The sequence below is a fragment of the Sturnus vulgaris genome, chromosome 12, assembly GCF_052056855.1.
Source record: "Sturnus vulgaris isolate bStuVul1 chromosome 12, bStuVul1.hap1, whole genome shotgun sequence".
In the NCBI taxonomy this organism is placed as follows: Eukaryota; Metazoa; Chordata; class Aves; order Passeriformes; family Sturnidae; genus Sturnus; species Sturnus vulgaris.
Window position 1 is genome coordinate 3,245,067 of NC_142254.1, and position 20,734 is coordinate 3,265,800.

General features: G+C 42.7%; 1 long non-coding RNA gene across 1 annotated transcript in view; it reads left to right on the top strand.

Annotated features, from left to right (window-relative positions):
• Positions 1–16,945: 16,945 nt before the first annotated feature.
• Positions 16,946–20,734, top strand: part of LOC148222336 (uncharacterized) — a 105,036-nt gene continuing 101,247 nt past the window's right edge. The window contains exon 1 of the long non-coding RNA XR_015806190.1: positions 16,946–17,033. This is a non-coding gene — a long non-coding RNA (uncharacterized LOC148222336). The remainder of the gene's footprint in view (positions 17,034–20,734) is intronic.

Below are 20,734 nucleotides of genomic sequence, written 5' to 3' on the forward strand. Positions count from 1 at the left end.
GCTCCGCGCCCGCGGAACGGCGCCGCGCGCCGGCGGCCCCGGCTCGGCGGGGCTGCAGCGCCCACTAGCGCGCGCCGCCGCGCGCCCGTTACGCAACGGAGCGCGGCCCCGGAAGGTCAGAGCGGGGAGGGCCCCGCGACCCCCGCGCTGCCCCCGCCACACAGCGGCCGGGGCGCCGTGCAGGCAGCGCACCCGAAAACTGCGGGGACGTTTAAAGTTTTCTTCCGTGGCAGGAATAAACAGAAACTTTTTTCCTAAGGGGAGCCTTTTTTTTTTTTTTTTTTCCTTCTAGAGTACAAACTACAGGAGAAGAGGGAAATTTTCTCATTAAAGTTACATCCCTGCAGTTAGTTCAATTACTTGATATATGCAGAAGATGTTGTAAATTTAAAGATTTAAATAGCTTACAAAGATGCCGGAGGCTCCATCAGTTAATTTCCTTAATTTATGGATTTTTAGCTGAGCTTCTGAAATGAAAAGGAGAATGAGAACTAGGTCAGCACAGAGATTTGCATCCAGAACAGACTAAAATTTGTTTTCCTTGACCATCCCCTCAGCCCAGGTGTGATCTTTGTAGGGGTCACTGTCCCACCTCTGACCTCCGGGCTGGCACCCCGACTGTGTGAGCACGGCACAAAGGGCTCGATTTTATTCTAAAATAACCCACGCACACAAGCGTGTCCCCAGCCAGCTGCCTCACCTGATGGTTGCACAAGGCTGTAGCCTCAGTTCTCTCATTTCCTCGGCACTCTGGTCAACAAGTGGATACGGGGAGGATAAACTCCACTGAGACCTGACCTGCCGTGCAGCCCGAGTTTCACTCAGCTTTTCTGCAGGGGTGCGGGCGGACTATTTTGGCATCATAATTTTTACTTCCTTTGTGAATTACTGACTGCTAAGTGAAAAATAAATACGGGAATCTCGAACAGCAATCAGAGCAGCATAAAAATAGGATACTTCTGCGCTGAGGCACGCTAAAGAGGAAAGAGAAGACCTAAAAATACTGCACTTGTACGAAAAGTAGAAATTGCGATCTGACTCATCCCAACACATCTGTGACAGGCACTATTTAATTGTGCTGCATGGAAATGGGATGCACAGATAAGAAAGATTCGGTTTGTTTGTTTGCTTGTAGATCAAAGCAAAGACACAGTAGCACTTGGAATGAAAAAGCCCGCGCATGGTACGTAACTTGTGCGGGATTGCTTTTACTGTCTCTGAGAAAAGGACGATGTACTTGGGAGCTTTGTGTTTTTTCTTGCCTCTATTAATGCTGAGGGTAATAAAGGTACGCGTTAGAGCTCTGTATGCACGCTCTCGTTTCTTTCTTCTCACTCAAGTGTGTGAGTGCCTTTCTGTTGTTTTGTTTCAATATGTATGAATATATACATATGAATCAATACTTAAAAGATTGATATAAACTAAACAGTTTTAGGAAGCAACATTGCGGTATGATTAGTATTGGTGTTCATGATTTAACATTTCTTTTCCCACTAGATGAAGTTTCTAAGATTTGCAAGGTACGTGTCAAGGACGGGTATATAAATGGATTTTTATTTATTCACAACTCCAAGACTAATTGCTTCTCTTTGCCTGAAGGCCAAGAGATTGGTTTTAATATGACACTTCAAAAGTATTCATAGAACTACAGAGATACTAAGTGTCATTGTTTAAGAGAGAAATCTCACTATGCTACTTGTGACCCTGAAAATAAAATCTTCCACTGTATTTTGAATCCTAATGTTGTTTTTCAGAGTTTCACTTAAAGCTCAACTATCAAGAAGTGTACAAAGGAAAATATTAAATAGTATGTAGTGAACAAAAAAGAAGAAATACTGTTAGAACTGAATAGAACTTATTTTCTCAACAATTCTATTATCCTCCCTATAAAGCAATGCAAAATTTGTAAAAGATTCCTGAGCTCAGTTGCAGGATATTAGAATTAGAAATTATAAGTTGTAATTTATCATAGGGGCTTAAAAGTTCCTAACCAAATGCCCAGCATGTGTTTATTACAATTCCAAGTACTTCAAAATACATTGGATTTTTTTTTACCAACAGTTCTTTGTATTCTCTGCAGATGCTTAAAAATGGAATTGGACAGAACTATTTTGTAATCTGTTTTTATACCTAATTATTCTATAGTTTACGTTCTTTTTTTTTAATAAATGGCTAAAATATTTATCAATACACCTAAGACAGTGTGAAAGGGAAGCCATAAGGAACTTCAGCTCATTTTCTTTATTATTTTTTTCCCCCCAAAATAATTAATTGTACGTATATTACAGGACAGAATATTACTAGATCATGAAAATATGCTGATTTGAAGGAATATAAGTTTCCTGTCAAAAAGATGCTCCAAGTATACTTTGAGATGTGTGGAAGAAAGTATCATAAATTGACAAACAGCATTAACCTCTTCTGCACCATGCTCTCTGAATGAGAGCAGCACAACTTCCAGCTGGTGGTGTTCTTGAGAGCCCTGTATGATGTTGTGGCAGTAGACCTCATCCTATCCAAGTCCTTAATCTTTTTCTTATGTTTTATCCTGAGGTTTAAACCTGACTTCATCACTTGTTATGTTCCATAATTTAACTTGAGGCATTCTGGTGATGATACCTACGTTTCCATCAACTACAATAAGTGCAGGGAGAAAACTCTGGAGTGACTGGTCCTCGCTGAAACTCGCCATGTTCGACCAGGCATTTTAAGATAAAGCAGTAAGGGAGAAAATGGATCATTTTATTAAATGTTTAAAGCAGATAAATGAGAATTAAGGGATTGTTCCTTTAAAACAAAGGAATCAATGTCTATATGCAGATTGATACTCCTCCCAGTCACAATTACCACTGGAGTTTAGATGGACTTTTATCTTAGAAGTTTTGAGTAAATAATTGGGATTTCAAAATTAGTTGTTGGACCCCGGGTGCATGCTCAGTCAGCAAAGGCTGCATGTCTGTTGCTTTCTGTGGCTTTCCAGGGCTGTGATGGGTTTGGCTCTATCTCCTGGACCGCAGAGGCACCGGGGACAAACACACCTGAGCGCAGAGCTCGGTGGCCGTGGGTGCTCGGAGTGCCACCATCACTTCCATCACTGGAAATGAGAGACAAGCAGAAGCTGATGTTACATATGTGTTGAGCCTCCAGAAAGGTTTGTTCTTGTGAGGAACCTGAAAATATTAAGCGTCTTGAAATCCCAGTACTTGCTACAGTCAGTTGACATATAAGGAATAAGAAAAAGAAAGGACATCACCCAGTTGAAGCAAGTTTTCAAGCCAGTTGCAGTGCCAATCATTCTGGAACAGGAACTCTACCCAGGGTTTGCTAATTAAGTCAAATAATTGTTTGTCATTTGTAGACAGATGAGGGGTTTCCTGAGAGCACTAAGCATGACCGTGCAAAGGCCAAAATCTGATCATTAGGAAATAACCAAGTCTTGTCAGTCTTTTCCCTTGAATGCTCTTCTATTCTTTTCAAGAAACAGCTTGCTGCTGAGTAAGTTTACAAACCATTACTTTATTGACTAAATACAGATGGATTGTTTTTAAAACTATCCATTATCCAGTGCCTAACTCGTGACAACAGTGTGGTGCAAAGAAATAATCTGTCCTGGAATGCCAAGATGAAATAGCCTGTCAGGAAATACAGTATTGGGAAGGTTTGTTTGTCTTTTCTGCTTCCAACTGTTATAAGCCAAAGATAGCTTCCAAAATGAAATGTACATAATCAAGATGTCCCATGTTAATGTTCATCACTGTGTTTTGAGTTTCATACATTTTGTTAAGTGCTCTGCCTCCTCTTCTTAAACGGGTTATAAAACCAAGGAGTGTTTTTTAACCTGTTTAAGTAACGTGTGTGGTGTTAGTTTTCAGCTACTTATTAAATAAAGCTTATCCATATTGTATATGTCACAGAGACGAGAAAACATTTTTATGGCTGAGTTTAATCCATTCATTGGTTTATTAGAGACACAATGTACTCTGAAGAATGTCACAAATCCACATGGTGTCCCTGAGCGCTTGATTTTTGCATATGGATCGCTGACTTAGCTGAACGATGTATAAAATCCTGTGTAGCCAGGCAGCTCCCAAATGAATACACTTCTAAGGGAGGTTATACGCATTGCTTCTGCCAGCAAAGGTCTGGAATATGTTAAACTGCAGAAAAATCACTTAACAGAATATAGAGAACGAAGAAAAGAGCTATAATGGCCCTTTTGTAACAAATCATTTACACTTTTTAGGATCTTTGGGCACAGGCACTTCTAGAATCATAGGTGCATTGCTTATTTATGTAGCAGCATTTCAGCAGGCTTTTTCTTTGGCAAATACCAGACCAAAGGGGTTTGGATCATGTGTGGCAGGGACAGAACCTGAGAGAGCAGCAGCTCAGTAAAGGATCACGACAAAGACATGAAAGTGGAAGAAAAAGAAAATGGAGCAAGTTCTTCCAGAACCTGAATTTAACAGCACACGGAAATGGAATTAAGAACACCTTTATTTTGAAAAATATCTCAATAGTAGAAAAAAAAATCAGAATAGGAAGGAGAAAACTAAGAGAATATTTTGAGGTAGTGATGTTCATCCGTTGGATAAAATTATTAGCGAATTGGAATTCGTGGAACTGCGGTGAACGTGCAGAGCGAGGCACAATACAGAGCAAAACTCATTAGTGCTAGCAGTATGAAAAGGGAGCTGTAACAGTGTTGTGGGCCATGATTTCTGCGTGCTGAGCCGCGGTGGCTCTCCCTGCCCACCTGTGACGCAGGCGGGCTCAGCTGGAGCGTTTCCAGCGCAGAACGCGGCCCTACCACGGGGCTGATGCGCGGCGGTGCTGCTCGCCGCGCTGAGCCGGGCTGCAGCCTCGCTGCCATTGTTCCAGCACAAAGAAGAGGAGAGCTCTGAACCTGGCCAGCTGAGCGAGAGCCTATCCAAATCCTGCTATGCCAGAGACCCTTGGAAAGGAGGCAGTATGTCAGACATATGGTTGAAACATGCTGTGCTCCAGCCATCCTCGGCTAGCGTATGGTCTCCCGAGTACCACTGCCAGCTGGGCTCTAATTTACACTGGGCCTGAGAATCGGGGACCTTAGCAGTGTCCCTGATGGTCTCTGCTCCTTTGCTTCACTGATTTCAGATACGCAGCTATCAGAGCTTTCCATTTTCCCTGTCTGGCATCCTTTCAGACAGACACAGGGGGATATCCTTTACTTTAACACTGTCCTTGGTTGAAAAAGCAGAGCTGGGTATTCTGTGAGAGTAAAATTTCAGCATCCTGACTCTGTAGAATATTTTATATTCATGGTGTCACAGCAGATGACATGCAAGTATGTAAAGTTAATAAAACAAGCATCCCTAGAGCAACTGATATAGAAACAGCACTGCCAAGTAGTAGAAATTATACTTATCTGTTCTAACCTGTGTCTTTGAGGATGCATATGCATGTTCATTTTCCATGGATTTGCACTCTTGACTTTGTAAACATTGCATTATTCCACATTTCTGTCATGCATTTCTTCTCAGAAAAAGAAGAACAGAATGCTTGTTGGAATAAACTCCTTAAATAAGAGGCATATTTCTCATCTTGAAGTGCATGTTGAATGGTGCATAAAGAAGAGAGTAATAAAAGTCTTTGTTCAACCCTTGGTTAAACTTCAGTTCAAGCATTTTATTACAATGTCACAGATTTTGCTAGTCTTCACTTTGAACGGTTATTGAAGGAATTAATTTGTATTTTTATATCCAACTTTTAGTTTGCAATTAGCCTCTGAGATGTAGAATTTGTAGAAGAAATCTATAAACAGATTAATTCAATACAATTTGAAATAAAAATTATTTGATACTACTAGCCCCAGTATAGTAGCCTTCTTGAAGTGGTTTGTAGCAGCAATTACATGGTTCTGTTTCGTTAATTTTTGGAGCATTATGCCAAGTCTGCTTTATGCAAAGGGTCGTTGTGCACACTTAGTATTTTTGTGAATGCTATTCAGTTACACTTTCTGTTGTCAAGACATCCTCTTGGGAAAAGGGTGCACGTATATTTTCAGATGTGATATTCTTTGGTGAATAAAGGCATTTGAAAAGTCTTTGCACGAAACTGTTTCACTTTAATCCCTCATTTTTGAATACGCTGTGTTAAGTCTAACAGAGGACATCAGCCTTGGCTGCTCTGCTGCTTGCTCAGGAGTGTCTCTCCTTGTAAAACCCCATCTTGGAGTTAGTTTTCCAGACCACCTCCTGTTCCTCACAAGATATTCTTGAGTTATGACATAACCAAGGAACCTCCTGGCTAGGAGCTGCCTTTCCTCTGAGGAACTGGTGATTTAATAGTAAAAGGGTAAATGAACTGAAGAGGTGGAAATGATCTTAATTCAACAGGACCATGAAGGTGTCCAGGGACAAGTAATCTCATCTACATCGCCAAGACCCTCCAGTTTCCTCCCCCTGCTGCTTTGCTGTTCAATTTCAAATGACACTGGTAATTTTTAGAGCAGTGATACTTTTGTGTATCCAACACACTGGAGCCCATTTCTCATCTGGACATCAACACTGACCACACAATTGCTTGCAAGAGTCGTGTCGTCAGCTCTGATTAAATGATAAAGAATGAGAGTGAAAATTACACTTGGGTCTGTGCAGGATCCCATATTCCTTCTCATTTGCTGCTTTTTAGAGTTTCACTCTTCAGTCACAGACTCTTCCCCCTGTGGACCAGGTATTTACTTGCTTTTCATGAGCATCTACATTCATATTCCCAGAATGGCAGGGATGGGAGGGCACACATTTTGCCTGTGAAAAGGGCAGCTCTTCCAAGAGGATTAAGATTCTTTCTTGCATCTGGGGAATGGTAAAGCAGGGTGGGTGACTGTGGCCATGGCTTTCCTGGAGTCAGCAATGGCTGAAGCAGGGAAGGCTCTCTCCTTTCCTCTTCCCTTTTCTCTTCACCTTTGGTGGAGCCAGCAGGGAACTGGGTAATGGAAAGGAGCCACTCTTGGAGGACATCTCTGCCAGTCTTCCTCCTGGCCCCCTCCTCATCCCTACAGTTTTCCCTGTTGTTTCTCCAGATGAAGGCCCCCGTCTGATTGTTCCCTGCTCGGCAGCTCTGCCACAGTAGAATAGCAAGTCCCCATCTCTCCTGTTATGCTGCATGAAACTAAAAATACCAACCCCACTGGAGTTACTTCTACATTAAAGATGTAAGTGAAATTTAAAAATCACTTTTGGAGCTTTTTATTTTTTATTTAATTTTTAATTAATCTTAATTAATTTGAATTTTGAAGCAATCGGAAAAATAGTTTTAAATGAATATATAGATATATTTCGGTGGGTTCCCCCCCATATCCGCTGGTGAGATCATGAATAATGCAGGACAGAAGCTGTGGTCCCCGTTTGTATGGCCGAGGTCGGGGCTTTGCCCAGACCTGGCGTGGGCCGAGCGGTGACCGGCTGTCCCCGTGTCGCCATTCCGGTCCCAGGGTGGCCGCGGGGCGAGCCCGCAGGGCCCGGCCGGGTGCGGGAGCCGCGCTCGGGCCCGGGGCAGCCGCCGAGTCCCGGCTCCAGCCTGAGCCTCGCCTGAGCCCCGCTCCAGCCTGAGCCTCGCTCCAGCCTGAGCCTCGCTCCAGCCTGAGCCTCGCCTGAGCCCCCTCCAGCCTGAGCCTCGCCTGAGCCTCGCTCCAGCCTGAGCCTCGCCTGAGCCTCGCTCCAGCCTAACCCCGCTCCAGCCTGAGCCCCGCCTGAGCCCCGCTCCAGCCTGAGCCTCGCTCCAGCCTGAGCCTCGCTCCAGCCTGAGCCCCGCTCCAGCCTGAGCCTCGCCTGAGCCCCGCTCCAGCCTAACCCCGCTCCAGCCTGAGCCCCGCTCCAGCCTGAGCCTCGCTCCAGCCTGAGCCCCGCTCCAGCCTGAGCCCCGCTCCAGCCTGAGCATCGCTCCCGCCTGAGCCTCCCCCCAGCCCCGCTGTCCCCTCAGCCCCGATGTCGCCCCAGCCCCGCTGTCGCCCCAGCCCCGCTGTCGCCCCAGCCCCGCTGTCCCCTCAGCCCCGCTGTCCCCTCAGCCCCGCTGTCGCCCCAGCCCCGCTCCCGCTCGGCGCTCGCCCCGTTGCCGTGGAGACGGGCGCTGCCCGGGGGCTGAGGGGGCTGCAGGGGAGCGGCGCCCCGGGCTGAGCGATGCGCCCGGCGCTGCGGGGTCCCTGTGGGGCCGGCACTGCCGAGCAGCCCCGGGGCTGAGCGGGACCCTCTGGGCGGGGTCCATCCAAAGCCTTGCAGGGCCCATGGCTCCCGTGGCAGCGCAGAGGGGCCCGCGGGCCTGTGACCGGCCCGGCAGCGCTGCCCGGGGCCGCGGGGCCAGCCCGGCTCCACCCAGCTCCCGGCAGGATCTGCCGGGGAGCGCGGCCCTCCGAGGGGCACCGAGTGTTGTTGTTTCTAATTAATGCCTGTGTGGTAGCCTAATCTGTGTTACCGGGGTCTCAGGAGTATTGTCGCAGCAAAGGTATATTCTAGAGTTCAGTTAATTAAAAAATTATTTATAAATCTGTCTGGGTTCTGTGTTGCGCTTAACTCTGCTGTTGTGGCTCTACCACAGAAGAAATACCCAATATTGACGCAGTTACAGCAGTAGTTTGGCTAATTTCCTGTAGGGCTCTTTTCTCTGCTCTTCCACATGGGATTCCTGGGAATTCCTGGATTCAAGGGCTCGCTGTGGTTCAGCAGGACTGCCACCTGCTTTTGGCCGTGTGTGCCGGTAGCGGAGCATCTCCCCAGATGCCGGGGACTGTCCTGCTGCCAGCCTTGCCTGCTCTCATAAAGGCACCTGCTTCTAGGGCTGGAGTTTGGAGCGCACTTAGACCTCCGGATAGATTTGTGCTGGGATAAAGTCATGTCACGAGTCCTCAGGAGAAATAAGGTGACGCTTGTTAGATTCTGGTTTTATTTTACGATAAGCTTCCCCCTACCCACTCCTGTTTTTTTTTTTTTTTTTTTTTTCAAGTGCATGTCAAAGTGTCTACTATCTGTTCTCTTTGGCTATATACTTTTTATAAACTCAGTATCAGCCATGCATTTAAACACATATTTGTGATGAGGATGTGTCTGATTTGCTTATAGTCACAGAATCACAGAATTACAGAATCACAGAATCACAGAATAACTAGGTTGGAGGAGACCTCCAAGATCATCAAGTCCAACCCATGCCCTAACACCTCAACTTGACCATGACACTGAATGCCACAATGAGGTTCAAGCAAAAACTTGATGAAAAACACCTGATTTATATATATATATATATATATATATATATGTCTGTGTTTGTGTGTGTTTATTTTGGAGTTAATTTCTTTTTGAGACTGATAACAAGGGAGAATGTCTCTCTCAACAAGCCAAATTGAAAGAAGATGATACAGAAGCTGGATTCAGTATGGGTGAATAAATCTAGCCATAGAATTACACATAAACTCTGGAGTTTCACACTGCATTGCAAAGCATGGTAAGCTTGTCTTAACTCTTGCTTTTTTTTTTTTTTTCTTTTTTTTCTCTCCAAGGAGTAGGGTGCCAACGCTGCTGACACTTGGCTTCCCAGAAATAGGTGTTTAAGTAAAGTGTTTGAAACAGAAATTGTGTTACTGTTTCTTTGTGGCCTCTAGAAAATAACAGAGTAGTAAGGTGGTGGGTTATGAGTTATACTGCATTTCTAGGATAGAAAATACACAGTATAGGAGTCAGTTCTAAGAAAATGTGAGGAAATTAATTGAACAGGAGAATAAACACTTTAATATTTTGCTTTTATATAAAAAGTCCTAACCAATTATTTGTCTTGAGCCTTTATACTTCAATAAATTAAGAAAAAAATCATATTGTTGAAGAACATAGAAAAAATATCTGTTCCAAAGTACAGATATCTGGGAAAGGTTGCCAATATGTAGCTTATCTTTGGAAGCAAAGCATAATCTTTATTGAACATTTTTGAGGAAAATTATTACTTAATCATTCAATATTGCTTTCTATTATTTTGAGAACAGTTACTGATTGTTTATAAAACCCAGCCCACTAAGAGTGCTTCTACCTCATTTCACACCTCATTGTTTCGCAGATTGTCTGTGATTGTGGAAGTTGAAGTCCTAGTAATTTAATTTCTTGACCATCTACTTGTGTAGTTTGAAATCTTTAGTCTGAAGAATGCACCAGAAGTACTTGCTTTGGTATGTAGAGATTTGATTTCTGTAAGCTATATAGAATAATTTTGTGAAAAAGCTTGAGAGAATCACAGAATGACACTCTGTTAAGGGATTGGAAGGGACCTGAAACATCACCTGGTCCCGAGCCCCTGCCATGGGCAGGACACCTTCCATTAGAGCAGGCTGCTCAAGGCTTTGTACAATCTGGCCTTGGACACTTCCAGGCATGGGGAATCTGCAACCTGTTCCAGTGTCTCACCAACCTCCCAGCGAAAAAATTCTTCCTAATATCCAATCCATCTGTAACTCTCCTGTCCTACCACCACAGCTCCTGACAAAGTGTCCTTCCTGCAGCCCCTTCACACCCTGGAAGGTGCCCTGAGGTCTCCACACAAAGACCCTTCTCTTCTCCAGGCTGAGCAGCCCCAGCTTTCTCAGCTTGTCCTCACAGGGGATGTGCCCCAATCCTCGGGACTTGCTGCAACAATTTCATGTCCTTCTCTTGTTGGGAACACCAGAACTGGATGCAGCATTGCCAGTGGGGTCACAAGAGCAGAGCAGGGGGAGGATCACCTCCCTCGACCTTCTGGCCACAGTCCTCTGGATGCAGCTCAGGATTCCCTTGGCTTTCTGGGCTGTGAGCACTCACTGCTGGCTCATGGTGAGTTTTTGATCAACCATCGCCCCCAAGACAGAATAATTTTGTGAGAATGCTGATGTTCTCAGGGACAACCTGCTCGCCTTTCCATGACTTGCAAATGCTGATTCTCTTAAAGATTTGATGACTCTTTTACTGTGGGCAAAAGCAAGCAAACAAACTCCTGATGGTATTGAACAGGGCAGTTAGCAGAACAGGCTTGTAGTGTTATTGGACTCCTCATTGTCTCCTTACTTGAAAAACATAATATTGGTGTACAAAGCTATAGTTAACTATGTTTGTTGGCTAAATTTAGTTGTCACAAGCTGCATTTAATCCTTTGCAGAGCAACTGAGAAAGCAGTAATCTTAGGAGCAAAGCTCACTGTCTCACTCTGCTTTTAGTAGAGCTGCTGAAATTAAAATATAGGAAACCTTTAATAAGAAATAATTTGGGAGGTGACACACACACTCTACATGCCCATTTATTGGTGAGACTTATACTTCTGCATTCTATGCAAATAATAGGTTTTAGCTTTTCTGTTTACATGCTGTTAGTTCAGCCTATAACTTAAAACTCTTCTTTGTAATAGCTCCATTAAGAAATTAAGGGAGGATTTACTTGAGCAAGGAAACTCAAAGTTAATCTTGCATAGGTGTATGGTGATCTAGTAGATACTTTCTTTCTGAAATTCAGAACTTTTATGAATCAAGTTATGGCCCCTGTTCATTTCCATTAAACTTGGTCATGCAATTTAATGCGGCTTTTTTCCTTTTTTATTTTTCTTCTTTCTTTTGTTTTTTTTGTTGGTGCCTGATAGTTATGCTAATAGAGTGTTAATTTTGTGATATTTAATGTTTACAGTGTTAATAGGTAAAGATAATAACTGTGCTTTGTTGTGTTGGAGAATTTTAGTATGTTATTTATAGATCTGAAACCTACAAGATATGATATAAAAGCCTTCAATATGAAAAATGTTACAATTCTGAGCAGACAGTGAGAAAATTGCCTTTTAGAGGTCAAAACTCCCAATGCCTCTGGCAACATGGCCTTGATGTCATTTGACAGGGTGGAAACACAGCCCTTCATGGGAATAAACAGCCAATACCTGCATGATTCATTTTGTTAGAAGGGTTCTCCCATTGTTGCTAGGCAATATTTCCTAGGTGGAGTTAAAAACCAACAAAAATATCAACAACAAAACCCCCAAAACCCAACTGCTGTCTCCTCAGAATAATACTTATTGCAAGTTGTCTTGCTATTGTTTATTTGTTTTTCTAATTAAGTAATTTTGCCTTCTGCAGAATAGATGTGTCAGCTGAGTCTCAATAGAGACCTTCCCCACTAAGAGGCAGCAAGGGGAAGAGCTGCAAAAGGATAGCACCTGGTTAGTGGAAGGTTTCCTTTCTACCTTCCTCTGTCCCTTCTTTGAGCTGTCTGTTTGGAAATGCTTGACTATGTCGTGATGTGCAATTCTCAGAGAAGAAACATGGCAGAGACCAGCAGACATTCATTTGAAATGATTTTCATTCACTGCATTCTGGAATGGACTTGAAAGCAGGTCTCAGAGGCAACTTGTATGTACCAGTTTGTCTTACATATTTATTTATGACAGACTTGAATCTTCAGGATGGTATTCTATCAAGTGACATACCCACTCAGTGTGATGTGTGTCTAAAAATAGGTCATTGTCAAAGGACAGGAAAGGAATTGTATAAATCTATAAACTAAACCATTGCAGTCTAGTGTGATAGCATACTCTGAAGCTGAGGTAATGTTATTTTCAAAATTGTTGCCTTCCACAGATTATTTTCTAGAGTAATACATTAACACTGTATTTATCAAAACAGGAGGATGGCTGCAGACTCTAAAGACAGCTAATGCTAATGGGTTACTTCTGACACAGCAGTTAGAAACAGTAAGGTAAAACAAACCATAGCAGGAGGTGGCAGGGCTGGACCAAACTTTGCTCTTATGCTTGAAATATTACTGATTTGAACCTCCCATTTTTTCACGTGTTAAATTGTATTATAAAACACTTATTTAGTGCTGAGACTCAGGCATTTGGGTTTGAAAATAATGCTTCTGTTTGGTGCATTTGGTCAATGTGAATGGATTTTTTCCCTCTAGTTAATTTAGGGTGTTGAGAGGACTGAAAACGAGACCCTGAAGAATGACAATGTTTAAAAATGGGCATTAGGAAAGGAATTTTTGTCATTTTAAATAACCTGTTGATGTATATAAATGTGTGGGGTTTGGACTGTAACAATGCAGATTTTTTTATTGTTTATGACAGCATAAGCACCAATACATAGGTGAGGTCTTAAACTTAGCTGCACAAGTGATATGTTTTGGTATTTAATGCAGTGGTCCTACTGTAAACCAAATAGAATGGCTAATATTTAATTAAGGATAGAGTGTGGAAATGGTCAGCAAAAGAACACATGCATCTGTGTACAGGGTTATATTGAGGTTTGCAGTTACCAGGTAAAGGGGAAGTGTGACATCTGGTGGAAAGATGGTATCAGGAGCAAGAGATTCCCATCCATAAATGGGATTATTTGGCACAAAAATGCATTATATGTTGTTTAAAACCACTGCTTGAGATGAAATTCAGATGAGTGACATATTTTGTGATCTCCTATTTCGTATTGTCCAAACCAGAATACGTGACGACATGATTATGTTCTTAATGAATAGTGATCTCTTCTAAGCTACTAAAGAAAGCTTATTTTGTTAAATTCTTCCCCAGACTCTTAATCTACACTGAAAATACATTAATATGGTACAGGTTTAGCTATCATTGGGGATCCAAATATTTTTTCAGAAAGATGTCATCTAAGTAACTATGATGATCCTAGCAGGTTTTTTGATACTTGAATTCTTTATGGAGTTTTCTGAAATACTGCTTCCAGGTGCAAATCCCAAATTATCAGGATCACTTGAGGCTGCTGTTCTGGGAGATACTGGAATGACCCTGGCTTGAAGGCTCATCTGGAGCCCAGCACTGGGGCTTGGGTTCTGGTGTTCTGCTCCCTTAGGGCTGGTGGCAGTGGGCAGGCTTCTGTGCAGAGTGTGGGAATAGCCTTGTATTGCAGGAGGGAGGAACTCTGCAGGAGAAGGAGGGGGGGAAACTGGAGCTACCTTTGGCTTGGTGTCACATTGCTAGAGTCAGAACTTGCATAAAATCAGGATGGGCTCAGAGCTGCAGAGATCTTGCTTTGTTGTGTTCGTTTCCAAAGTATGTTGAGGAAAAAGAGTCTGCAATTCATTGGGAGCTCTATGTGTTAAGGATGTTCAGGAACCTCCTAGCTCAGCTCAAAGGCCCAGGGGAAAACAAAAAAAGAGAGAATTCATCTTAATCTTTCAGCTCTGCTTTAAAATACCTGATTCTTCTGAGGTTTCATTCCATAGGATATTGATCATTCCATGTCAGTCTTGAGATTTTTCTGTGTTACAGCTTTGCTTCTGAAAGATTGCTTTATCCCAAGCATAGCACAAGTTCAGTCGTGGCTCTGCTTTGTAGTTCAGGCTCATCTCCTGTGCATAACTGCCCGCCCCACTCATGGGGGATTTCCCCCTTCATCAGAAGGCAATAAATCTTGAGCTTCTTTTGTTCTTTATGCATTTTTCTTCTATTTTTAATGTTAGCATCTCACTTGCTAGAACAATATATTATAAGAGTTCTGAATCCTTTTCCTGCTTTGGGGGCAGACTCCATCTGCAAGTTTTTGCCTGCTCACACAAAAATAATGTTTTTTGGGAAGTAGCCAGTTCAAGGAGGGAAGCAAGTTAACAAATACCTAAACCTACAAATCCAACATTTCAATGCTAGACTGCAATGGGGTGGACCTATCTCAGGTGTCTGGCTTCTTGGTCAGCCACATCAGGCATTTAACAGCAGCATGTGTGAGCCACCTGTTTCTCAGGTCACCTCATCATTAGAGTCACAAATGGATGATATTCATGAATTCTGACATTTTGGTACCATGCTGAATAAAATACATTGTTTACTCCAAGGAGTGAATTGTTCTGCTCTGCTTCTGGTGGGCAGGGGTTTGGAGAATCCAAATGGGTTTGGGTAGCAGACCTGTGGCAGACAGTTTGCTGATACACTTCAGTGCAGTTCAGTTCAGTGTTAACACTTTGTTGCTAATCTACCCCCTCCTTCTCAGCAGGGTGGCAGTAATTATCCTTTTCTGTCTGCATTTCTTGGGATAGATTGAGTAGGCACTCTCATACTTGTGGAACCACATAAATTAAAAACCAGTTAACTCTGTTACTGTATTGTCATATGAAGACTGGATACAGGCCAAGCTTCAGTTTCTTCATGAAATGTTTTATGTTTTGTCATGTTGGGAGGGAAAACAAATCTAATGCTTTCCTTCAGAGAACCTCATTAATTCAGTCAGCTTTCTGAAGGTTAATTTGGGATGTGCAGATAGAGAAATTGTCCTATCAAAAGGGAGAAGATAGTCTAATTTAACTCTTTTGGAAATTAAAGTGAAAAACATATTTTTTAGTGATGTTGAGATAGCTTCTTTTAAAGGATCTCTAGACACATACTAAAAAAAAAATCAGACAAGAAATTTTGATTGACCTGAGAGCCAGACTGACAAGATTTGGTTCTCAGCTCTGTGTTGGTGAGGAGACAATTCTTCTTCTTACCAAATTATAACTGACAATGATACTGAGCTTGTGCTAGCATAAGGTGCTTTCTTAACAGTAAATGTGATTTCAGCCTGAAAATACCATAATAAATTCACTGAATCGACTTTCTTCTGTAGTATACTCTTATAATTATAAGCCCTTCATTTTTGCCCAGGGCATCTACTTAGGAGATATCATAAAGTGGAAATAATCTTAATGTCACTAAATGAGAAAAGAATGATCATATTGCCTTGCAGAAAAACAAAATGGGAAGGGGGACTGAGGAAGGGACAGTACAGAATTATGTTTGCTGCGCTCTTGTGGGCACCAGGAGAAAAATGCCCTTTATTTTTCCGAGAATGATTCAAAAATGTGTTTGTATCAATGTTGCAGCTTCTCAGTAACAACTGGAATTTCTGACTATGCAGATATAATGTACAGCCTTTGAGAAAACTGATAGCTTGGTCTCCATTACTGCTATTGAGGATTGAGTACATGGTGGCTGTTTTGGAGGTTTAAGTAGGAGGAAGAAGGGGAAGGTTTTCCTGAGAGCCTGTTGCCAAAAAAGAAATTTAAAAAATCTGATGTAAGCCAAAACTTAGTGAAAGTAGGATATGAAACTTGCTTATGGAAATTTACCACTGGATGCCACTGTTGCTTCACAGAATGTCATACTAAAATAACATCAGCTCTGCTGAAAAATTCTGCTTTTCCTTCACTCTCATCTTCTTAGTTTTTTATTACTTTAATCTTTGTTCATATCAAAGGAAAGGAGAAATCGTGCCCCACTTATTCTCTCCAGCAACATGGTGATATGGTTTCCATGTCTAGAAGTGACAGCTTGTCACAGGAAAGAAAAGGGAATGACACAAAATTTGTTTTTTTTTTTTTTTCTTCCTCTTCTAAGGTAAAATATTTTTTCAGAGAGAACAGAAAAACAGAAGAAAGGCTCAGATGAAAGAGCAGCCAATTTTCCTCATAACTAAATTCCTTCTCTCTGTCTTTGAATACTGTGTTAATCACAACTAAATTTGGACACCGAGCCTTTATTCCTGTTCTAATGTCATCCTACAGAGCAGGGCAGGAGGTCACTTTTGCAAATACCTGTTTATTTCCTTTCCCAAGTGTTGGGCATTTTGTACCTGAAAGAATGTTTTTCACTCATTACAATCTTTTCCTCCTGGGGGAAGCAGGAAGGGTGAAGGTCGTCAGGTGAATTTTTGGTGGCTGTTGCTTGTTTTTACAGGTACATTTGTAATCTCCTGGTTAGCAATCCTGGGACTTTTTTTTCTGTCATACAGTACGGGTTCTTTTTGTTTTGTTTTGGTTTGGTTTTTTTTTGACTGAAGCAACCTCCGCGATGTAATTAATTTAATTAAATGAAAAGAAATAAAAATCCTAACATTCGAAGCATAAGTTTCAGAGCAGATAGTTTGGGTTTTCTATTCTGAATGCACCTAATTCTTGATATTTCCTATGGGGAAAGAAAAGAAATATGTTGGAAAAAGCCGTGAGAGGTTTTTCTAGCGTCATGCCTGCCTTCCGCGGAAAGAGTCCAGCTTCTCTTTGCGCCTGCTTAATTGGGTAAGCACAAGTATTGTGGGCTCCGTGAAGTGCCGGCCTAATTAGCGGCGGTGGGGATGTGGGGAAAGGCGCAGACAAAGGGAATGCTGCATGGCGAGGGCTCGGAAGGAAGGAGCGGCACGTCCGGAGCGTGTGCGGGCTGGGCGGCAGCGCACACACAGCGGGGCCCGGCACTGCCATGGAAACCGCACAGCATCCCTGCGGCCCCAGGGCTGCCCGCACACACGGCGACACCCACGCTGCCTGTGCGGGACACGGCGACAGTGCCCGGCCCTTCTGCTGCTTCACTGCTGCGTCCCACCCACCTGGGGATGGGGGCTTTCTGTGCTTTCTGACACTGACCCCCGGCACAACACTGCTTTCACCTGGGGCCTTGGAGAAAGCTTCCAAATTTGAGTTAAAATTGTGTAGTTAAAATAGGAGTGTGTGCTTTCATATAGTGAAGGGTTTTAAATTTGGGGTTTTTATAATATAGTAATAGGTGTGGGACAAGATGGAGGATTTTGGGTGGTGTCTCTATCAGTGCTCATCTTCCTTCTCCTTCATGGTTTCAGGCAGCAGTTTCTGGTTGGTCAGTCAGTGTCACACTGAGGGTCACGGGAATTTAGTTATTGGGTTAAAAGTATAAATAATATAAGTGTTATTTCTCTGTTAGACTATTTAGCTTTAAGAAACCTTGTAGCTCGCTGGATCTTGCTCTATTTTACTCACTTCTAGCTGGTGGCCAGGAGTGTTGCTAAACTTTCTGGACTTTTGATAAGATTTAATAAACAACCAAGGCCAAACATGAGAAAATCCGTTTCCTTTGTGTGTTTTTTAATCCTGGCTCTAAGTGAAGACAGAAGAGAATCCAGACAAACCACTAATTAAGTGGTGCAAAACTCCACCACCGTTACATTTCACAACTGGTTCATGAGGCAAATGGAGGGAGAGGAAAACAAACAAGTAAATGTAGTAAGTTTGCTCTGAAAGATGGGCTGGCTGCCAGCTGCAGCACAATCCTCATGCTGGATGTCTGACAGCCAGAACGCCGTTTAATGATGTTGCCATTCACTGATAATCCCCCTCTCTCTTCTGGAGCTGAAGTTTTACCTGGATTAGGTTTGTAATCTGAGTTTTGCAGTGCTCAGGTCTGGGTGCTAACACTGCCTCGCCGTGGGTTCTGAGGGGAAGGCTGCCGGCAGAGCTGCTGTTGATGCCTCATAAACTTGCAGCGGTGACCCAGATAACATTGTGACCGACACAGTAAGTTACAGTGTCAGGAGGAATAAATGTCTCCTCCAGCCCCTCGCAGAGCTCCAGCTGTGCTGTGGTACCTGCCCTTAAGCCCCATCTACCCAAGAAGCTGATGGGCTCTGGGAGCTGCTGGGCTTTGCTCAGTTGTGAGCTAGTTGTACAAGGGAATTCAGAAAATGCACAGGGCTTGCAATTATTTGGAAATTGCGGTAATTGAGTGTTCTTAATAAAGGACCTTTCCAAAATGGTTGCCTGGGCTCTGCCACGTCTGTTGAGAATTCCTAGCAGTCAACTGAATGTGACAGCTCTCTAAAGAGAACTTTTGTGCCCTCACTCCTCATCTGCCACCCTCTGCTCGGATCCTACTTCTGGCCTAGGCCAGGGAGAGGACTAGTTTTTAAATTACCTTTCCTGAAGCTCTGCAATCAGCCATTTCTCAATCTCACTTGTGTTCTGAGGTGGAAATGACAAGGTTTCTGTGGTGCTCATTTGTTATGCCATGCAGAGAGAGGGTTCCCCTGTTCTTTTGCAGTAGGACTGGTTTCATGGCTGGAGAATGCTAAGTGGTTCTGTGGTGGCTGGATGTGGGCTTGCTCAAACCATAACATGAGGTACAGCAATATAAAAGAAGCAGACATTTCTGGTATTTTTTGGACAACAGCCTAAATATATCATCACTACTTTTTGTGGTTTGTAGCTGTCAGAGAAAAATAGCTAGATGAAGTTTGGCTTCAGCACAAGAAGGCCTGGGCTTTGCAATGTCGTGTGTACTGCTGAAAAGTGAGTAAGATGGAATGGAGCAGGACTCAAGCCTGTGTTTTTGAGAGGTTGTGGTCAGGGTAGTTAGCTAGCTAATGCAGAGGCAAAGCCAGAGAACAATTTAAAAAGCATACCATACAAATGAAATAAATGAGCTGGTGCTGCCTCTTTTTTATTTTCTCCCTCATCCCTTGTCTATTTTAGAGTGAGTGGTGCAGAAGACCACTGCTGAACACTGTCCCCAGGCTTCCTCTACATGGATATGTATGCAGAGATCAGCAATGCTTCCACAGCCTTTTCAGTGTTCCTTAAGTGTACAGAATTCAGTCCCTACTGCATCAGGAGCCTTTTGAAGATGAAAATCACTGATTCTTAGCCATCTTTTGCTAACTGGAAGAGTTAATACGTGTATGCAGTAATACCCACTGCCAGAAATGGCAAAGAAAATTTCTGTATCCTTTACAAGAGGCAATAGGAAATGAGCAAATATGTTTTGCAGCAAAGGTGGGGAGGGCTTCTCCATGCCACAGACATTATCAGAGTTAGGCATTGTCAGGGCTGTGAATATGGAGCTATATGTATTTTTATAGCCATGGATCATCATGAAGCAGAAACCAATTGGTTTTACCCCATGTAAGCCTTTGCTTGTTTATCTATTTGAAAGCAGTGTCTTGTTCTTTTTGCTCTATTTGTAGCCTTCACAATTTAATATTTGTATAAATCCTGAAGGTGACACCTTCACAATGTAGGTTTTCATTCTACAGTCCTTGTCTTTCATGCTGCTGCACTACATTAAAAATGTTTACAGTCTTCTCTTCAATGAGGATGATCCTAATAAATTTGTCTGGTCTCTTTGGGGATGCTGCATCCTCTGGCTGCTCGTGTATGGAAAGTGCATTGGTACAAAAATTATTTATAACTCTTTCAATTGGTGCTGGATCTCTGTGGTCCCCCACTGCAAGTCTCTTCAAACTCTCAGAGGAGATTTTTCAACAGCTTCTGGCTCATAAGCAACAGCTTCCTCCATGATAACCCTGCAGCAATTCATCTTGCTCCTTCAAGCTTCTGTCTGTTGCCAAACTAGTCATTAGACTGATTATTATTTAAGCTGATCATGAATTCCAGTTTGGACTCTGCTTTCACAGTGAGTAATTAGAGAAGGTACTTTCCCCATCAATTTGTGCTATTCATGGAAATGTTATCACTTACAGAAGATACAGAATAGACATTTGTAGGTTCTTTCTATTTAAGTGACAAAGTCCATGGCAAAGAGGAGACTCCTATAGAAACCATACCCTGTTGACCTCGCTCTGTACTAGATGTTTAGGGATTTGGTGCTGGTGTTTTACAACATGTTTACATTCCCAATAATGCAGTGGGTTTATTTTTTGTTTTTTTTTTTTTCTCTCCTATCATCCAATGTCACAAAGTCAAGTTCAGGCTATTTCTACAAACAGGACGACATTTCAACAGTGCATGAAACATTCGTGTATTTTAAAAGAACTTTGCAACTAAAGTCTACAGTGAATATGTGAGATCAGGGCAGCAGACAGTGGCAAGACTATCATCATTAACAAAGAACACTTTTGTCTTTTGAAATAATGCAGTCATAGAAGTGTGAATTCTAAAGCCATGCAACAGTATTAGTTCTTTGATTAAAAGCCACAAAACTTTAAATTCTTCGATTACTGTGTAGGCTCTCCTAA